Source organism: Sorex araneus, chromosome 6 (assembly GCF_027595985.1).
Source record: "Sorex araneus isolate mSorAra2 chromosome 6, mSorAra2.pri, whole genome shotgun sequence".
NCBI classification, from domain to species: Eukaryota; Metazoa; Chordata; class Mammalia; order Eulipotyphla; family Soricidae; genus Sorex; species Sorex araneus.
Window position 1 is genome coordinate 116,927,418 of NC_073307.1, and position 18,367 is coordinate 116,945,784.

An 18,367-nucleotide genomic window follows, 5' to 3' on the forward strand; every position below is an offset into this window, starting at 1 on the left:
TCTCCAAGACCCATTAAACCAAACTGCTCTCCTCAGTAGGGTTTCCAGAAGGAAATCCCCACATCTCCAGCCACCATCTGTGTATCTCAGCTGAGCAAATTCTGAGAACATCTTGGTCCTTTTGGCTCCACATAAAGAATTCAATTATTCCTTATCAGAATTGCACTGTCTAGTATGAAAATACCTTAATATGAGTGCTTTTGTATTTAGTAAACTGCACAGCTTGCGTAAACCCTCACCAAACATCAGAAAACTGCACACATGTTTTCTCAAAGACTTCACTAGTGAGGAAAATTAGGGACCCTCTCTCAGGAAAAGAGACCCCACTTACTGCCAAAGGACAACTGCAAAAAACCTCACCATCCCTCCACTGCTGTTTGTCAACTAACAGATCTGCTGAAGGTTCATCTTGAGTGATTTGTAACCTCTCCTTGTCACCACTTACTTAATTGAGTTTTGTGCTTACGTTGTTGTAATGTGGACCCCCTTACTAAAATCATATCCTAATAATATGCACTTGGAAAGTGAAACCTTCCACTTGAAAGATGGAAGGTAGGATTTGTGAGATCTGACCCTTACACTACACTGAGAGACCCTAGGGCTCCTGTATTTCTGGATTCCAAGATGGGGTCTAAGTTACAGGAAATCATACTATTAAAATTCTGTATTTGAAAATGGTGTTTCTTCATCTGATAGATAATTGACAGAAGCAATTTGATATCAAATTCAGATTCTATCTAGGGTGTTCTACTGGTAGCAGAAAGTGTAACTGAAATGGAAGCTGACAAATGGAGAAAATACTTTGTCAATGTGTTACTGTGAACCTTTCTGCTTTCCACTGGACCTGCGATGTCTTACTTCTTTAGTGAAATAGTTTGTACTGAGAAAATGATTGCTAGTATCATGAGGGGACTGTATTGCTGTAGTTCCTTCTACTCCTTATGAATGCAGCTACCTTCAAGTTCTGATCCCTTAATTTGTATCTTTCATCGTGGTCTTCTATTTTTAATCGTAAATTTCTGTTTACTGCATTCTCTGGCACTTTAGAACTCACTTGATCCTTAACTCATCACTTTCCCACTTCCCGCTGGGAGCTTGTATTTGTTGATTGTCCCTCACCAAGAATACTTTATCCGGCTAAACTCTCACTCAAACTCGAAGGAACCATACACTATTTCTCGGATAAACAACAGCTCAGGAACTTCATAGACTCAAAACCAATCTTGAAAGAAGGTCTAAAGGGGCTACTGTAAGACAAGGAGGAGCCCCATAAGAACAACAAATCCCACAGAAAGATGACACAAAACCCCATCACAATAATCTCTCTCAATGTCAATGGTATAAATGCACCTATCAAGAGACCCACAGTGGCAAAATGGATCCGGAAATTAAACCCAACATTCTGTTGCCTGCAAGAAACTCACCTGAACAAACAGAGTAAACATAGACTCAATGTCAAAGGATGGAAAACAATCCTGCAAGTAAACAACCCCCTTAAAAAAGCTGGAGTGGCCATCCTAATATCCAACAACATAGATTTCAGGTTGAAAAAGATTAAAAGGGACAGCGAAGGTCATTTTCTGTATATCAAGGGATATATTCAACAGGAAGAAATCACACTCTTAAACATATATGCACCTAATGAGTGACCAGCTAAATATTTAAAACAACTCCTAACAGACTTCAAAGAGGACATCACTAACAGCACAATAGTAGTCGGAGACTTCAATACGGCCTTATCGCCTCTAGATAGATCTACAAGAACAAAACTCATCAAAGAAACACTGACTCTGAAAGAAGAAATTGAAGAGAGAGGCATAATAGACCTATACAGGGCCTTACACCCCAAAAAGAAAGAATACACATTCTTTTCCAGTGCACATGGAACATTTTCTAAAACAGACCATGTACTGGGTCCCAGAACATACCTCAATAGAATCGGAAAAATAGAAATTGTATCAACCATCTTTTCAGACCACGATGCACTGAAGATAGAAGCTAACCACTCACCGACACTGAGAATCAAATCAAACACTTGGAAATTAAACAATTCAATGTTGAACAATGAGTGGGTCAGGAAGGAAATCAAGGAAGAAATCAAAAAATACTTAGAAACAAATGATAATGAAGACACAAGCTGCCAAAACCTATGGGACGCAGCTAAAGCCGTGTTAAGGGGAAAATTTATAGCTCTACAAGCATTCCTCAGGAAGGAAGAAAGAGCCCACATAGACAGCTTGACTTCACGACTCAAGACCTTAGAAAAGAACCAGAAAAAGGGACCCAAACCAGGTAGAAGGAAAGAAATAATAAAAATTAGAGCAGAAATTAATGACATGGAAACAAAAAAGACAATCCGAAAGATCAATGAAACAAAGAGCTGGTTCTTCTAGAAAATAAATAAGATTGATAAACCGCTAGCAAGACTCACAAAGAAAGAAAGAGAGAGAACCCTAATAAATCGAATCAAAAATGAAAAGGGGGACATCATAACAGAAACCAGTGAGATTCAAAAGATCATTAGAGACTACTTCGAAAGTCTATATGCCACAAAACAGGAGAACCTAAAAGAAATGTATGGATTCCTCAACTCCTATAATCTCCCAAGGCTGAACCAAGAAGACCTGGAGTACCTGAATAGTCCAATTAACATCAAGGAAATTGAAATGGTAATCAAAAGTCTTCCCCAAAACAAAAGCCCAGGTCCAGACGGATTCACTAGCAAGTTCTTCCAAACATTTAAAGAGGACCTAGTGCCAGTCCTTCTCAAGCTTTTCCAGGAAATTGAAGAAACAGAAACCCTCCCAAACAGTTTCTATAAGGCTCATATCTCCCTGATACCAAAAGCAAACAAAGACACCAAAAAAAAAAAAAACAAAAAACCTACAGGCCAATACCGCTGATGAACACAGATGCGAAAATTCTCAACAAAATATTAGCAAATAGAATTCAACAACTCATCAAAAAGATCATACACCATGACCAAGTGGGATTCATCCCGGGGATGCAAGGATGGTTTAACATTCAGAAATCAATCAACATAATCCACCATATCACCAAAAGTAAAGATAAAAACCATATGATCATATCAATAGATGCAGAGAAAGCATTTGACAAGATCCAACATCCTTTCATGATGAAAACCCTCGCCAAAATGGGGTTTGGAGGAACTTTCCTCAAGATAGTCGAAGCCATCTATCACAAGCCTACGGCAAGCATTATCCTCAACGGGGAAAAACTAAGGGCCTTTCCTCTGAGATCAGGCACAAGACAAGGATGCCCATTCTCACCACTTCTCTTCAATATAGTACTGGAAGTACTTGTGATAGCCAATAGACAAGAAAAAGAGATTAAGGGCATCCAGATAGGAAAGGAAGAAATCAAACACTCACTATTCACAGACGATATGATACTATATCTAGAGAAGCCTAAAGCCTCTACTAAGAAACTCTTAGAAACAATAGACTTATACAGTAAAGTTGCAGGCTACAAAATCAATACCCAAAAATCCACAGCCTTCATATATGCAAACAATGAGGCAGAGGAAAGGGACATGAAAAAAGCAATCCCATTCACAATTGTGCCCCAGAAAATCAAGTACCTCGGAATCAGCTTAACCAAGGAAGTAAAAGACCTCTACAAAGAAAACTATAAATCGCTACTCCATGAAATCAAAGAGGACATGAGGAAATGGAAACATATACCCTGCTCGTGGATAGGGAGAATCAACGTTGTCAAAATGGCAATACTCCCCAAAGCATTATACAGATTCAATGCGATCCCTATAAGGATACCCATGACATTCTTCAAAGAAATGGATCAAGCAATCCTAAAATTCATATGGAACAACAAACGTCCAAGAATAGCTAAAACAATTCTTGGGAAAAAGACAATGGGAGGCATCACCCTCCCCAACCTCAAACTTAACTACAAAGCAGTAACAATTAAAACAGCATGGTACTGGAACAAAGGCAGAGCTGTAGACCAATGGAATAGGGTAGAATATCCCTACACACAACCCCAAATGTATGACCATCTAATCTTTGATAAGGGAGCAAGAGATGTGAAGTGGAGCAAGGAAAGCCTCTTTAACAAATGGTGCTGGCACAACTGGACAACCACATGCAAAAAAATGGGTTTAGACCTTGACCTGACACCATGCACAAAAGTCAGATCAAAATGGATTAAAGACCTCAACATCAGACCACAAACCATAAGGTACATTGAAAACAAGGTAGGCAAAACCCTCCACGATATTGAAGATAAAGGTATCTTCAAAGGTGACATGGAACTAAGCAATCTAGTAAAAACAGAGATCAACAAATGGGACTACATTAAACTAAAAAGCTGCACCACAAAAGATACAGTGATCAGAATACAAAGACTATCCACAGAATGGGAAAGTATATTTACACAATACCCATCAGATAAGGGGTTGATATCAGTGGTATATAAAGCACTGGTTGAACTCTACAAGAAGAAAACATCCAACCCCATCAAAAAATGGGGTGAAGAAATGAACAGAAACTTTACCAAGGAAGAAATACCAATGGCCAAAAGGCACATGAAAAAGTGCTCTACATCACTAATCATCAGAGAGATGCAGATCAAAACAACCATGAGATACCACCTCACACCACAGAGACTAGCACACATCCAAAAAAACAAAAGCAACCGCTGTTGGAGAGGATGTGGGGAGAAAGGGACCCTTCTACACTGCTGGTGGGAATGCCGACTTGTTCAGCCCTTCTGGAAAACAATATGGACGATTCTCAAAAAATTAGATATTGAGCTCCCAATTGACCCAGCAATACCACTGCTGGGAATATATCCCAGAGAGGCAAAAAAATATAATCGAAACGGCATCTGCACATGTATGTTCATTGTAGCACTGCTTACAATAGCCAGAATTCGGAAAAAACCCGAATGCCCTAGAACGGATGACTGGTTGAGGAAACTTTGGTACATCTATACAATGGAATACTATGCAGCTGTTAGAAAAAAGGAGGTCATGAATTTTGTATTTAAGTGGATCGGCATGAAAAGTTTCATGCTAAGTGAAATGAGTCAGAAAGAGAGAGACAGACATAGAAAGATTGCATTCATCTATGGTATATAGAATAACAGAGTGGGAGACTAACACCCAAGAATTGTAGAAATAAGTACCAGGAGGTTGACTCCATGGCTTGAAGGCTGGCCTCATATTCTGGGGAAAGGGCAACTCAGAGAAGGGATCACCAATTATAATGTAGTCGAAGGCCATTCGGGGGAAGGGAGTTGCGGGCTGAATGAGGGCTAGAGACTGAGCACAGTGGCCACTCAACACCTTTATTGCAAAAAACAACAGCTAGTCAGAGAGAGAGAACAGAAGGGAATGCCCTGCCACAATGGCAGGGTGGGGTGGGGGGAGATGGGATTGGGGAGGGTGAGAGGGATTCTGGGTTTACTGGTGGTGGAGAATGGGCACTGGTGAAGGGATGGGTTCCCGAACTTTGTATGAGGGAAGCATAAGAACAAAAGTGTATAAATCTGTAACTGTACCCTCACGGTGATCCACTAATTAAAAATAAATAAATTAAAAAAAATAAAAATAAAAAGACAAGCCTGTGGCTTGGGAGTTGATTGACTCCAGATAATAATTACCTCCTGGATATCTGCTTTTTCACTTAAGCCTCAGTTGCCTTACTTCTTAGATACCCAAAAGCAGGGTCCCGATGAGGGACTGGTTGGACCCAGACCAAGCGGTGAGCTAGCTACCCTGGCATCAAAGTGGGCCTGGCCAAAGTGCCCTAATGCTTAACTATAAGTTAAGAGCTTGGTCATGGACAAATTCTGTCATGATCCAAAAGTAATAACTAGATTTGGACCCTACTGGGGTTAGAAATGATTAATCTGCTCTGAGCACTGTAGTTTGAGTCTGTACCCAGGAGAGTCACTCTACAAGCCTAAAAATGTGTCTTACTATGTCCATATAAAATGGTAAATATTAGGAAGTAGAGTTAAAGATGTCAATTAAGTTTCAGGTCTAAGGAGAGGAGAAACACACCTAAAGGGCTGTTTTGCCCTGTGGGCTGCATGTGGTTGGGAAGACTGGAAAAGCATTTTGATTGCACTTCCCATGGGGAGGTTTGATTGGGAGGGGGTGAAAGAGAAGAAAAAGAGCAGCTGGGGGGAGAGAAGGGGAGACGATAAAAAAGAGTGAGAATGATGGTGACAGAGGGACAAGTAGTTTGGGGAGTCAGATGGAAGGTTGAGACAGAGAGTGAGAGAGAGAGGAGGACAGAAGGTTGCAGGAGACAGAGGGAGAGAGAGAGGGTTGGAGAGAGCTGGGAGAGATGAGAGATGGAATAAATGGCAAATAATCAGCAACCAGCTTATCCCTTGTTCTTCCTTCCTCTGTCCAAGGCAACAACCGTCCTGGGTGGAGAAATAGCTCGAGGGCACTGAACGAGGGCAGCAAGAGAGAGCCTCCCAGAGAGTCTGTGAACATCCTTTAACATGTAATCCCCTAGCAAAGGAGTTTACACAGCTCCGCGCGGGTGAGGAGTTTTCACAGTGCTCATGGCTTACTTCTGACTTTGTGTTCAGGGTTTACTCCTGCATGGACTCAGGGGATCGTATTTGGTACTGAGAATCAAATCCTCTTTGGCTGCGTGCAAAGCAAGCACCCTCTCTGCTCTATATTGTTCCCATCCCCCTCAAAACTTTTTAAAAAGTCTTGCTAGACTTTCAGTACTTGTCTTTATTAACCTCCTTTGAATAGCTTTGGCACTAGATACACCAGGGTACATTACTTAGTTTTCTCAGAGTTTTCATTCATGCATTCATGCATTTTCAGGGCTTGTTTTTTCCCTGCTTGAAATATTTCACCTTCCATGCCAATCTGATATATTTCTACCATTCTTTATATCTCAGTCCCAGACTTACCCTTCTTAAGTTTTATGGGAGTTAGGCTCTGTTACTCTTTCACAGTACTTTATACCTGTCTCTTTGGGAAGCCGGTGCTCCACAAATTCTATTTATCGAGCTTTTATTTTATCTTTTATACCATTTTCTCATTCTGTCCTTCTAATTTACTAGTTCATTCTTGACATTTAACTCGATGACTGGTTTCACTTACATCAGCTGTCTACATTTTAGCATTTAATATTTTTATTGGTGTCTTTGATTTTTTTCTTCATATTGATAATATTTTCCCTAAAGATTACTCTTTTAATCATCCTCATTATGTGTATTTGGCATGCCTATTTTACATTTTTTTGGGGATCACCAGCTTTATAAATATGTCTCAAATGTTCTGCATGTTGCCTTTGTAGCTGTTACATTCTCAGGTTCAGTTGTTTGGGTTTATGAGGTCATTTCTCTGAAATCATCAGGGAAACACTTTATCATGAGCGTGGTAGAAGGAAGTAAAATTCAGGGATACTCATAGAATTAAGAAATGGAGGACAAATAAGTTCTAGAGCAGACATCTATTTGTCTCACAGACCCACTGTTTGGACTTGCACTTTTGGTTATCACTACTGCTGCAGTGCCCAGGGGCATATCTAATGGTGCCTGAGGGTCAAGGTGTTATGTAGTACTGAGTATGGAACGTAGGGACCCAAACATACATGCCACATGCTTTATAATTTGGTCACACGCACAACCCTGCTTTTTCATGTTTAAGTCTATAAGGTGATGTAGCTTGGGGAAGACTGACTCTTTAGGTTGTTTTTTTAGCAGCCCTGCTTTGGGGAAAGAATGGATGGAGGCATACATATCTACAGGCAACACATTTTCATCAACTTAAAAAATCTTAAAAATTTTTATTGAAGTAATATTGCTTTATAACATTATATAGACTTCAGGTGCGCATCGACATAAATTAACATCTGTATATAATACATTAAACTTATCACTAAAAGTCCAATTTTATGCCCCACCATATAATTGATCTATTTTACAGAATTTGCCAACCTCTTTTTCCATCTTCCTTTCTGGTAAACGTTAATGTGGCCTTATAGTCAAAAAGTTTTTTTTATTGCTTTATTTGGTCCACTTATTGTTTTGCTTCCTTATGCACCAGTCATAAGTAAAATCACCCAGTGGTGATCTTTCTTCATCTGATTTATTTAACTAAACATATAATCCTCTAGGTCCATTGATGTTTCTGTGAAGGCGGGGTTTCTTTTTTTCTCTTTTTCATTTTTAAAAAGAATAATCAATTAGTATTCCATTGTTTATACAGGTCACATCTTCTTTATCCACTCATTTGTATTGGAAACTTAGGTTGTTTCCTATCTTTGGATATTGTACAAAATGGGGAGATACAAAAAAATCCTGGTTTTTAGAAAATAATTTATGAAGTTCAATTACAAACACTACCATAGATCTGTCTGGGAGACAAATAATGACAGGATAATGGAAATGACAACAAAAAAACTTCATTCTGAAATAATTTTATATATTTGGAAGAGCTGCAAAAATGGTACAAGGCATTCCCATATACTGAAGAAGCCCACTTTTTTTTTTTTTTTTGCTTTTGGGTCACACCTGGAGATGCACAGGGGTAACTCCTGGCTCTGCACTCAGGAATTACTCCTGGCAGTGCTCGGGGGACCACATGGGATGCTGGGAATCGAACCCGGGTCGGTCGTGTGCAAGGCAAACACCCTACCCGCTGTGCTATTGCTCCAGCCCCAGAGGCCCACTTTTGCTTAATAACTTACGTGTGGTTTTTCCTAGACTTATCTACAGGTAGTTACAGAAGCTTTACTTGGGGAGTCTCCTTGTGAAATAAATACTGCCCTACCAAATTTTGTGCAGAGTCAGGGCATTTTAATATTTATTTATAAAGGTTAATATTATGTAATAATATTTTATTATATTAAATATTTATTTCATTGTAAGTTCTTTTAAACAGCATCCAATAGAAAATTCACAGAAATTATTCAAGGTATGACAAGTGGTAGAATTATTCCACCTGATAACTTAGCTTCTATTCCCAGCTGAGGTCTTGACAGTAACTTTTGTCTAGTTTCCCCCAAATGCAAGGCTGATTTCACAGAATGAATGAATAAATGAATGAATGAATGAATGAATGTAACCTGTGAAATCTGACTGGGTCCCAAGCTCAAAAAGGCCCAGGTTTAATTTTATTCTCTGCTCTTGCTCTCTTGAAAACAATAATTCTGAATGAGTGATCTCACAAAAATAAACAAGCAAATCCTAAGCCATGCAGGTACTGCTGTTCTACACTCTGGGAACCAGATGTCAATTATTTCATCTACATTACAATGTAAACTTTCTGTTGTTTACTAATCCTCTAATCTGTAAAAGGCAGACAGTGATCATTGCAGCATCGCTTGAACTCTTACCTCATGTTAGATGATTTTCAATACTTAATGAGAATTCATTCATTTGTCATAGTAAATGACAAATAAAACTTTTTTTGGAGCTAGTACTGTTGTTCCCATTTTATAAAGAAGATGGAGGCATGGAGATGGTAAAGTCAAAGTGCATCTAAGTAAGGCTGCTGGGATTTAAATGCAGGTTGCCTCTCTCTGGACTTCACCCTTTAACTGGTCTTACCTTGAATAATTTCTTTGAATTTTCTAGTGGACACATTGAAAAGAACCTAGAGTGAGCCTTCACCAATGGTGATGGTCAGTTGTGACAACTTAGTAGAATTCCGTAGCTCTAGACTTGAGAACTCTGCTTTGGGATGGAAACCTTTCTATCCTCTCTGGCTCTCTCCTCAGCCACCTGCATCCTTTAGAAGTGTGGATGTCTCTTGTCACCTGTTCAATTGCTCCTCAGAGTATCCAACCTTCTTTAAGATGGGTCTGCTCTCAGTGTATGTGGGATGTGAAATCTGAGGAATTATGAAGAAAGGGAAGCATCATAAATAACACAATGATAACACCAGAAAGAAGATCCTATTTATAGGTGTGTGTGTGTGTGTGTGCCTCTGTGTGTGTGTGTGTGTGTATGTACCACTGACTTTGGCTAAGGGTCATTTGTTACTTAGACCTCAGTTTTGTTATTCCTGAGTGAAGGAGTGAGATTTTATTTCTTAGATTCTTTGCAACTCTCTGAAAAAGAAAGGTATCTGAGAAAACTATTGAGACTCAGAGCATATTTCTCTTTCTGAAGTATTGGTTCCTCAGTTTTCTGGCAGGTTTTCTATTGTGAATTATGTGCTGACATCATTATACCGAATTTATGCTTAGTAAACATTCCCAGATATTCTGTGCTCAGAATCTATGGGACCTATATATAACAGACCTATTTAAATAATGCCATGGCTTATTAATTTGAGCTTTAAAAGGTTAGAAGTAGGGTAAATTTATAATATAATGGTACTGAAATTTTTCATTTACATTGTTTCTGAAGACTGACAAAGCCTCAAAAATGCAAGCAAATGATTTATTTATTTATTTGATTTTATTGAATCACTGTGAGATAGTAACAAGCTTTCATGTTTGCGTTACAATCTCACAATGATCAAACACCCATCCCTCCTCCAGTGCATATTCCCCACCACCAATATCCCCAGTATACCCCCCTTTCCCACCCTCCCCCTGCCTCCATGGCAGACAATATTCCCCACACTCTCTCTCTACTTTGGGGCATTATGGCTTGCAACACAGACGCTGAGAGGTCATCGTGTTTGGTCCATTATCTACTTTTGGCACCCATCTCCTGTCCCGACTGATTCCTCCAGCCATCATTTTCTTAGTGATCCCTTCTCTATTCCATCTGCCTTGTCCCCTCCACTCATGAAGCAGGCTTCCAGCTATAGGGCAGTACTCCTGGACTTTGTATTTACTGTCCTTGGATATCAGCCTCATGTGATGTTTTTCTATACTCCACAAATGAGTGCAGGACTATGTCTATCCCTCTCTTTCTGATTCATTTCACTTAGCATGATACTTTCCAGGTCTATCCATTTATAAGCAAATTTCATGACTTCATCTCTCCTAACAGCTGCATAGTATTCCATTGTGTAGATGTACCATAGTTTCTTTAGCCAGTCATCTGTTCTAGGGCACTTGGGTTTTTTCCAGATTTTGGCTATTGTGAAGAGTGCTGCGATTAACATATAGGTACAGATGTCATTTCTACTGTGCTTTTTTTTTCATCCTTGGGATATATTCCCAGAACTGGTATTGCGGGGTCATATGGAATCTCAGTTTCTAGTTTTTGAAGTGATGTCAGTGGACCCCACAGGTGGCTCATGTGGATGGGGAGAAGAAAGACAGTCACTTTCTCCCAATCCCTCTCTGCCACCTGGGATCCAGGGTTACTGGGTTCTTGTCTTGCTTGCAGAAAGGAATTTCAGGAGTAGACAAGCAGTGAAGTAAACAGGTTTTATTTGGAGGGTTTTAGGTGTGGAGGGAAAGAGTGTGAAAGAGAGAGTAATGCGCTCAAGAGAGAATGTGGACTTCTCCAAGGGCGGAGAGAGCCCCTACAAACATCTCAGCATTAGACACGAAAGCATGAAAGTACACATCTTCCTTCCTTCCTTCCTTCCTTCCTTCCTTCCTTCCTTCCTTCCTTCCTTCCTTCCTTCCTTCCTTCCTTCCTTCCTTCCTTCCTTCCTTCCTTCCTTCCTTCCTTCCTTCCTTCCTCCCTCCCTCCCTCCCTCCCTCCCTCCCTCCCTCCCTCCCTCCCTCCCTCCCTCCCTTCCTTCCTTCCTTCCTTCCTTCCTTCCTTCCTTCCTTCCTTCCTTCCTTCCTTCCTTCCTTCCTTCCTTCCTTCCTTCCTTCCTTCCTTCCTTCCTTCCTTCCTTCCTTCTTCTTTCATTCTATATGTGTTTACGTTTGTGTGTGTTTATGTGTGCGTGTGTGTGTCTGTGTCTGTGTGCCAGTGCCACACAGACTATGTTCAGCGCTTATTCCAGGCTCTGCACTTAGGCATCACACTTAGCAGGTCTTGGGGAACATATGGGACGATGGACATCAAACTTGGATCAGCTCCTTATATACAAGCCCTTACCCACTGTAACATCCCTTTGGCCCTGTTTTATTTACTTTTTTATTTCGGAGAAAATAATAGAAGTGACTTTAAATTCTTGTTGGAAAATATTGAAGAAATGATAAAATAGTGTTAATGAATCCATTTGACAAATTCTTTACTCATAGCTATATTTGAAAATACATACCATAGGCAAATCTTAGTTAATGTAGTTTGGAGTTTTTCTAAATTATTGGAAGAGTTAACTGTATATTTTTCCTTGTAGTTTTTGTAAATGTAATTTTTCCTAAAGTAAGGAACAATAGTGATCACTAATATGAGAGGAATTAAAAGAAATTGGAAGATGCCAAAGTGAACTCCCAGATGGATCCTTGATTTCTTGAAGCTTTCAGTAAGGTGAAGTTCTTTTCCCAAGTCTCTCTCTCTCTCTTTTTTTTTTTTTTGCTTTTGCAGACAGGAAGGCCTAGACACACCTCAGAAGATGGGTGGTGGGGGGAGCAATTTTCACCCCATTTATCTCTTCAATATCAGCCATTTCTATGTGTTTCTGACAGCAATGGATGTCATGCTGGGTAATCCTCTTCCTGTTGTGAAGGGACCTAAGCAATTACTAGTGAAGTATTCATAAAAGATCCGAGGGGAAATGGTAGTTAATGATGCCTTTCATCAGATCTACCAATAATACAATAAAACATGGTTAGGAGAAAATAGAGATATTTTTCTCTTTATAGGTAAATTTGTGTAGTGTTCTTGAAAATATTTTCAAAATTCAAATATTTGAGATTTAAAAAGTCATATCAGTACTATTATTGGTATAATGAATTAAGACTAACCTTCATCTTTTCACAGAATCATAGGAGAAATAAAAGAACTTGGCCCTCTAACTTCTCCTACATACTTTTCTTTCAGTGCTACTATCTCCTCTCTTCGTTCCAATCAAAGTGATCTTTGAAACTCCAAACAGGTTCTATCATATCCTTTCTCTAAAGTATTCAAATTATATCCCAGTGCCATCTGAATAAACCCCAAGCCAGAAGTTCACTAGGACTTTCAATGTCCTGCCTCACCCAGACCCTGCCCACCTACCTACCTCTCCAACCTGATCTATCTCATCTCAGCTCTACCTCACTTCCCTGTGTTCTCATCTCGTTTTAAAAAAAATTTATTAATGAACCACCGTGAGGTACAGTTACAAACTTATGAACTTTTGCATTTCAGTCATACAAAGATCGTTTACATCCCTCCACCAGTGCCCATTCTCCTCCACCAATGTTCCCAGTATCCCTCCCACCATTCCCACCCCAACCCCCACCACCCCACCCTGCCTCTGCATCAGGGCATTCCCTTCTGTTCTTTCTCTCCTTTTGGGTGTTGTAGTTTGCAATAGAGGTATTGAGTAGCCATCATGTTTGATCTATGGTCTACTTTTGGCACGCATCTTTCAACCCGAGTGGGTCCTCCCAACATCTCCTACTTGGTGTTCCTTTCTCTATCTCAGCTGCATTTGCCCCCAGCATGTGAGGCCAGTTTCCAAGCTGAGGGGCAGACCTCCTGGTTCTTATCTCTACTACTCTTGGGTGTTAGTCTCCCATTCCTTTACTTTATATTCCACAGATGAGTGTGATCTTTCTATGTCTGTCTCTTTCTGACTCATTTCACTTAACATAATACTTTCCATGTTGATCCACTTATATGCAAATTTCATAACTTTATCTTTTCTAATAGCTGCATAGTATTGCATTGTGCAGATGTACCAAAGTTTCTTTAACCAGTCATCTGTTCTCGTGCACTCGTTTTTTTTCCAGATTTTGGCTATTGTAAACAGTGCTGCAATGAACATAGAAATGCAGATGTAATTTCTACTATACCTTTTGCCTCTCCAGGATATATCCCCAGGAGTGGTACTGCTGGATCAAATGGGAGCTTAATTTCTAATTTTTTGAGAATCATCCATATTGTTTTCCAAAAGGGCTGAACCAGTCAGCATTCCCACCAGCAGTGATGGAGAGTCCTTTTCTCCCCACATTCATGCCAACACCGGTTGTTTTTGTTCTTTTGGATGTGGGTCAGTCTCTGTGGTTTGAGATGATATTTCATTGTTGTTTAGATCTGCATTTCCCTCATGATTAGTGATGTAGAGCATTTTCTCATGTGCCTTTTAGCCATTTAAATTTCTTCTTTGAGAAAGTTTCTGTTCATTTAATCACCCCATTTTTTGATGGGGTTGGGTGATTTCTTCTTGTGGAATTCAACCAGTGCCTTGTATATCCTTGATATCAACTCCTTATCAGATGGGTATTGGGCGAATATCCTTCCTTTCCCATTCTGTAGATTGTCTTTGTATTTTGGTTACTGTTTCTTTTGAGGTGCAGAAGCTTCTTAATTTAAGATAGTTTAAAATTTGTTCATCTGTTTTCACTTGCTTGGCCAGTGGCGTGTCATCTTTGAAGATACTGTTAGCTTCAACATCGCAAAGGCTTTTGCCGATCTTGTCTTCAGTGTACCTTAAGGATTCTGGTCTGATGTTGAGGTCTTTAATCCATTTTGATCTGACTTTTGTACATGGTTTTAGGTAGAGATCTGAGCCCACTTTTTTTGCATGTAGCTGTCCAGTTTGCCAACACAATTTGTTAAAAAGGCTTTCCTTGCTCCACATCACATTTCTTGCTCCCTCATCGAAAATTAGATGATTATATATTTGGGGGTGTGTGTCAGAATATTCAAGCTTGTTCCATTGGTCTGCGGCTCTGCCTTTGTTCCAGTACCATGCTGTTTTAATTATTACCACTTTGTAGTAGAGTTTGAAGTTGGGGAGGTTGATTTTCTTTTTCCCAAGAATTGCTTTAGCTATTCGTGGGGGCTTATTGTTCCATATGAATTTCAGGAGTGTTTGCTCCATTTCTTTGAAGAATGTCATGGGTATTCTTACAGCGATCACATTGAATTTGTACAATGCTTTGGGGAGTATTGCCATTTTGACAATGTTAATTCTTCCAATCCATGAGCAGGGGATATCTTTCCATTTCCTCATGTCCTCTATTATTTCTTGAAGTAGCATTTTGTAGTTTTCTTTGTATAAGTCCTTTACCTCCTTTGTTAAGCTAATTCTGAGGTACTTGATTTTTTTGAGGCACAATTGTGAACGGGATTGCTTTTTTCATGTCGCTTTCTTCTCTCTCATTACTTGCATATAGGAAAGCCATGGACTTTTGGTATTGATTTTATAGCCTGCAACTTTACTATACAGGTCTATTGTTTCTAGGAGTTTCTTGGTAGAGGTTTTAGGATTCTCTAAGTTATGAACAGAAAACCTGTTTCTCTTAAAGGCCTCATGTTTGCCTGGCCACTCCTGCATCTGGACCTTCTTTTCTGGAAGGTCATCACCACCCATCCAGTCCCTTCATACCGCACCTTCTTGTCTGAGGGTGTTCAAATGACGTCTTTCTACAATTTTTTGTAGAAAGAAAAATTTTGTCTTTTTTGTTCACTTGTTTGACGTCTACCCTCCCTTCAAGATACACGTCAAAGAACCACCTTTGCTTCCATGTAAACTCAACTACCAGCCTTGCTCCAGAGACTCATAAATAAATCTCGAAAGAGATCAAGTAGCTGCAAAAATTTCTCAAACCTGGGTATTGAGATATCCAGGGCATTCTCGAGTGAAGCCCTGGAAATCACTTGTTCCTACACTTTCAAGTCTATGCATGCCTCCAGCCAGACTCCTTTCGGGACTCAGCCTCACAAAGAAATTAATCTGCCGAAAACTCAGATACTTGGGTCCTTCTGACTGAACTCTCCAGGCCTTCTTCGAGTCAGAATGGCTATTTCCCCCTACATCTCTGTACTTCCAGAAGCCCTAGTAGTCATACGCACACCTCAAAGCTGCCGTCTAATTAAAAACTTAACTCCAGCTGTACTGCTTGATTTAAAATTCTGGAATCCTGGAGTGGCAAATTCTACAACACTAATAATCAACTAGCAGCACACAATATTGGGTGGGATGTCATGTAGAAGCCAATCAATTTCAATGAACAAAAACACTTAAGATATAACATCTTAGTAATCTTTCATATCACTGTCACTGTCAGTGTCATCCCGTTGCTCATCAATTTGCTCGAGCGGGCACCAGTAACATCTCCATTGTAAGACTTGTTACTGTTTTTGGCATATCAAATACAACCCAGGTAGTTTGCCAGGCTCTGCTGTGCGGGCGAGATACTCTCAGTAGCTTGTCAGGCTCTTGGAGAGGGGCGGAGGAATCGAACTGTGTGCCAGCAAGGCAAACACCTAATCTGCTGTGCTGTCACTCCAGCCCAATAGTTCTTATAATCTTTCATATAAGGACTTAATATCTCTATGATGAGATACAACAGTTTTCATTAATTTTCTTCTGAGGAAATATTCTTTGATTATTTTGTTAGTAATTTATTGGTAACAAACAATATAAAATACATTATCATGGGCCTGCTGCAGAGACAAACTTGAGGACAGTTGGGAAAACTGGAGACAATGGTAGAGAAAAGGTAATAGTGATGGTGGAATTAGTGTTGAAATATTGAATGTATAACAAAACATCATGAACAAATTTGTAAACCACAGTGTTTAAATAAAATGTGGGAAAAAGTGTTCCTACATATGTAGGCCTTACGTATTTCATGTAAACCCCCAAATATTTTAGCACAGAATGTTTTAAGCTTTATTAATAACAGGTAAGACATGAGTGTTACCATAATGAGATACAAGTATAAAATAAAATTTAATGAAATATACTTTAGATGGGCTGGAGCGATAGCACAGCAGGTAGGGCATTCTCCTTGCACATGGCCGACCTGGGTTCGATTCCTCCACCACTCTTGGAGAGCCCGGCAAGCTACTGAGAGTATCTCACCCACATGGCAGAGCCTGGCAAGCTACCCATGGTATATTTGATATGCCAAAAACAGTAACAACAAGTCTCACAGTGGGGACATTACTGGTGTCCACTCAAGCAAATCTATGAGCAATGGGATGACAGTGACAGTGACAGTGATATTTTAGATTTCAGAATTGAAAACTTTCTCAAATAAATGAGAATAGGCATTTTATTATATTGTGTTAAGTGGTTTTAATTTCCTTATTTATGTAGGTTAAAATCATATAGCAATAACAAATTTGCTTTTACTGATTTATTTTCTGATCAAACTATTTGTCACTTCTTTAAGTTTTGCCAGAACAAGCAACACAAAGTAAATCTGTTATGTGCTTAAGGGGATAGTCTGTGGTCAGGAGAGAAACTGGCAACATTGGTGGAAGGGAGATCACACCAGTGATGTTGGAACATTATATGCTTAAAACAACTGTATTATGAACTACTTTGTAAATCATGGTGTTTTAATAAAAATTTTTTAAAAGATATACTTCATAAGAAAAGAATCTCATGACTTTTAAAACTGTTGTCAAACATTACCTGCCATAGTATTTGAACACTACCTGATGACATAGGTATGTTTTTGAATGACAAAACCAATAAATAAAACAATTGACTACTTTCTCTACCTACTTTTTTTCTGGTCTTGTTTTTCTTATCTCAGATTTTAATTAAACATTGGAGGAAATACCATTTAGCTGACCAAGTAAGAATAAGTGCTATAGTGGGTCATCAACATTTGACTTGGGAGGTGGCTAAGACAGAATGAATCAGGTTAGGATAAGTACACAGGGGACTTTGATGTGAAAGAGAAAGTCTAATCCTCAAGTTTGAAACTTGAGTGACAGGAGTTTACTGAAAGAAATATTTTTCAGGCATTCAAAAGTCATACAAATGTGCTTTCCAAACTGAATGAATGTCAAGAAATTGATAAATGAGGCTCTGAGACAAGCAGACAAGTCAATTAATTACATCTCGAAAATATCTTCTGCCTCTGACACTCTTGTTTGCATGATACTGCACTAGTTATGGTTCACTTTGTCCTTCTTCTGAAGGACCCTTCTTAAAAGCAAATGCAAAATAAAAAAACCCTGTTTAACCCTCCCCCGATCAAGAGAATCCTAACCAAAATATCTGGACACTTCAGACATGTGAAAAAAATTGTTGGCTGCCCTTATTAATCAAGTATTGATCTGATAGGATCATTTTATCTATAAATAGTAAACCTCTTTTGTTTCTACTCGCTAAAGACAATTCACTATACCCCGAGTGGCAGAGAGTAAAATGTTCCACCATTGTTCTACCTCAAAACTACATGACAACAGAATACTGAGGCCAATTTCATTCAGATTCCAGGAAGTACCAGTCTCACAATACAGTAGCAATTGTATAAGAACTTAAAGTCTCATCTAATTCCAAGAAGTATTGATATATTTCCATAACATCTAGTTATGGATCACTCCAAGATAGCTTTTTTAACATGGCCTGGAACAGAAAAGA